The following is a 4,279-nucleotide window of genomic DNA, read 5'->3' as shown; positions in this document are numbered from 1 at the left end:
TCTCTCTCTCTCTCTCTCTCTCTCTCTCTCTCTCTCTCCTTTGAGACATGGTTATTCCTTGCAGCCCTGGCTGTCCTGGAACTCACTCTGCAGACCAGGCTGGATGCAAACTTACATAGATCCACCTGCCTCTGCCTCCTGAGTGCTGGGACTAGAGTCATGCACCACCATGCTGGGCTTCCAACATGATTTGTAATATCAAAAGAGATTATTAGTATTTTCTCAAAGGGAGCTATGGAGATGACTCAGTGGTTAAGAGCACCCAGGTTCTGTTTCCAGTACCCACATGGTACTTCAGAACTGCCTGTGACGCTAGTTTCAGAGGGTCTGATGCCATCTTCTAACCCCCAAGGGTTCCTGAACACATGTGGTGCACACATATACACTTAGACAGATAATTTTTAAAGATATTGTAGACCAGACTATGATATAAGCACTTGACCATCTAGAGTTTATTTTCCAACACAAGATAAGTTTCAGTGCTCATCACACAGGAAAAATGACTAACACATTATTGAAAACATTTCAAACCACATCCAAGTGTTACAACAGAGTTGGTAAATTCATTCCAGAGCTTAAGGCAACTGAGTCCAACTTTTATTTCCTTTCAAGTTGAAGCATTCAACTTTTGAGGTGACTCTGTTTCTTCACGTAGGGGCCTAGACTTGTCTCACCCTCCCCAGGACATTCTTATACTACAACCCGCCTGCCCACCGATACTCCCTAACACCCATTAAACTCTGTCCTATCTTCAGCTCTTTCATCTTAAGGTTTTCTCATTTTGTTTTTTGTTTGTTTGTTTGTTTGTTTTAAAGATTTATTTATTTATTTATTTATTTATTATATGTAAGTACACTGTAGCTGTCCTCAGACACTCCAGAAGAGGGAGTCAGATCTTGTTACGGATGGTTGTAAGCCACCATGTGGTTGCTGGGATTTGAACTCCAGAACTTCGGAAGAGCAGTCGGGTGCTCTTACCCACTGAGCCATCTCACCAGCCCGTTTTCTTATTTTGTTAACATTTACTACAGCCTTCTCCTGAGGACTTAAGTTTCTTATAATCTATCACTGCCTCTTGCAAAATCTGCCAGATGTCAGACTCCAACTCGAGGTATCCTAGCACCCCTTTTCCTACCCACCAGGCTAGAGGTTCCCTTCCTGGAACCGACTGGCAACTTGACTTTACCCACATGCCCACTGTCAAACGTACCTCCTGGTCTTGGTAAACACCTTCTCGGGGTGGGTGGAGGCATTTCTCACAACTAACAAAAGGGCTCAGACAGTCTCTGATCTCCTCCTCCGAGAGATCATCCCCTGATTTGGTGTCCCTGCCTCCTTCCAGTCAGACAGTGGTCCTGAATTCACCTCCCAAATTTCTCAAACTCTATCTAAAGCCCTAGACACCCCTTGGCATTTTCGTATCCCCTACCATCCCCAGTCTTCAGGAAAGGCAGACAGAACCAACCACTCTTTAAAAACCACTCTTGTCAAGCTGTCACAGGAACTTCACCTCAGTTGGGTAAAACTCTTACCTCTGGCACTCTTCAGACTACGAGCACTCCTCGAGCAATCTTTCCTCACCTCACCCTTTGAACTCATGTATGGACGTCCAGTACTAACTCCTGGTCTTTCACCTAAATGCTCTCCCCTCCATTGCCATCTTCATTCTCTCCTATGGAGCTTTGCTGACCACCATCTACCAAGGCCACATGCCTGTCAACATTAGAGACCAAGTTCTTCTCTCCCCTCCAGATAAATCGGCCCTCACCTCTCTCTCCTAAATGGCAGGGCCCTTTCAAGGTAATTCTAGTGACTCCTACAGCTGCTAAACTCGAGGGACTCTCTCATTGGGTCCACCTGTCTCACCTTAAACCTTTTACCCCTCTACCTCAAAATGACTTCTCTTCCTACACGTCGACCCCAACAGGACCCTGCTCTCTTAAGCTATAGAAGATGTGGAGACGACCCACCTTGTGCCCAATCAACTAGCAACATGAGCCTCTGCTTCAAAAAAAAAATAAAAATAAAAAGAAAATGAATAAAAATTAAATAAATTTTAAGCTAAGAGTGTGGCACACAATTTTAATCCCAGCATTTGGGAATCAGAGGTAGGTAGCTCTGTGTGAGTTCCAGGCCAGACTGGACTACATAGGGAGTTCCAAGTCAGACTGGACTACATAAAGAACTCCAGGCCAGCCAGAGCTACATAGTGAAACCTTGACTCTAAGTTAATAAATAAGATATATTAAAAAAAAAAAAAAACCCAACAGCCAACATCTCCTAGGTTCTTCTTCACTAAAGCTAGGCTGAACAAATTCCTAAGTGAGGTCAATTCAGAGATCCATTGTGTACCCCAAAAGGCTGACTGCGGACCCCCTACTCCACTACCCATGGATCTTACATAGGAGGTATTATCAGCACTATTAACCTTGTGCTGTCTTCGTCATTGTTGTATTGCTGTGAAGTGACACCATGACCACAGCAACTCTTACAAAGGAAAGCTTTCAATTATGGGCTTGCTTACAGTTTCAGAGGCTTGGTCCGTTGTCATCAATCATGGTGGGGAGCATGGTGGCAGACATGACAGCTTGATTCTGGAGAAATAGCTGCAGGGAGAGACTATGGGCCTAGCGTGGACTTTTGAGAACTCAAAGCCCACTGCCAGTGGCACGCCTCCTACAAGGCCACACCTCCTAGTCCTTCCCTGACAGCAGAGGACCAAACATACAAATACATGAGCCTATAGGGATCACCAGCTGCCCAGCCCTGGCGGAGTTACTACTTTGCGGATCACAGCTCCGACCTAGTGGATCGCTTTCCTCCTCACCACGGGAGTGTCTGAAACTTGATTCTGTTTTAGCTGAAGTATTCATGAACCTTCTGCATTCAGGGTGCAGGGCAGAAGGGACCCAGTAAACAAACCTCTCTGCTTTCCTAGGAGGGAGTGTGAAAGAGCGAGAGGCTGCCAAGAGAAGGAGGGGACTGACCTAGCGACAGACAACAAACCTGGCCTCCCAAAGGTAAGCACTGCCCTTGTTGCCTTCGCTGGGGGAACCCCACCCCCATCCCCCGTAGTTCCGAATTTAGCGGCAGCTTTCATAAGCATTTGAGGAACCACTAGAGGATGTTAAGAACTTTGTTTTAGAAACAGAAACTTTTATCTGAGGGAGGTTATCCTCTTGGCTGTGGCCTCTTTTGGATTTAAGGACATGCTAAGAAACTTTCATTATCTCTAGACAGTGTGTTGCATACCTGTGTTCTCACATTCAAAGCGGGGGTAGCAGGATTGCTTTGAGTTTGGGACCAAACTGGGCTACACAAATATACTAGACCAGCCCGGACTACCCAGTGCAACCCTATCTTAAAATACTAATCCAAAGTTTCCGTGATTATTTCTTCACCACCTCTCCCTTCAGGGTTATTACAGCCAGGGTTATTACATTCTTGTTTGGATTCTCCTCCCTCCACCCCACCCTCGCCCCCAACCCCCACCCTCATCCCTCCCCAAGGACTGGTAGGCTACTGCAGATGGGGAGGGTGAAGGGATCTGGGAAGAAAACGCAGGAAGAAGTGACCGATCTTTCCGAAGGCTGACTTTGCATAAGATCTTAAATATAGCAGGACCGAGGTCAACATTAACCATTAGATTCACATCTTACCTACTTTTCTCTTCTCTACTCCTGAGCAGTGCCATTTGGGTCAAATGAAATAGTAAGCTACAAAACGGAAAAAAAAAAAAAAATCTACAAAAGTACCTCTCTTGGGAAAACAAATTTTGACTGTGCCATTTTAAATCCTGTATCTGTCAAGGAAATCCACCTTTTTTATTTTTTAAAAATTATTTTATTTATTTATTTTTGAGGCGGGATTTCATTTTGTAAGTCTCACTGACCCCCACTGTATAGATCAGGCTAGCCACAAACTCTAGGTGAACCTCCCACCTCTCCTTCCTGATGCTGAACTGAAGGTGTGAGCCAGCTCGCCCTTCGAGAAAATAGACTTTTTCCTGGTGTGGTAACTCACACTTGAAATCCAAGCATTCCAGAGGCTAGATAGAGTAAGATTCCTGGAAATATGAGGCCAGCCTGAGCTGCCTGGTGAGTTCAAGGCAGCAAAAACATATATAGCCAAAACCCCGATTTAAGAAGAAAAAAAAAAGCCGGGCGTGGTGGCGCACACCTTTAATCCCACTACTAGGGAGGAAGAGGCAGGCGGATTTCTGAGTTCCACGCCAGCCTGGTCTACAAAGTGAGTTCCAGGACAGCCAGGGCTAGGGCTA

This window comes from Mus pahari, chromosome 4 (genome assembly GCF_900095145.1).
Source record: "Mus pahari chromosome 4, PAHARI_EIJ_v1.1, whole genome shotgun sequence".
Taxonomy (NCBI): domain Eukaryota; kingdom Metazoa; phylum Chordata; class Mammalia; order Rodentia; family Muridae; genus Mus; species Mus pahari.
This window is presented reverse-complemented; position numbering follows the sequence as displayed.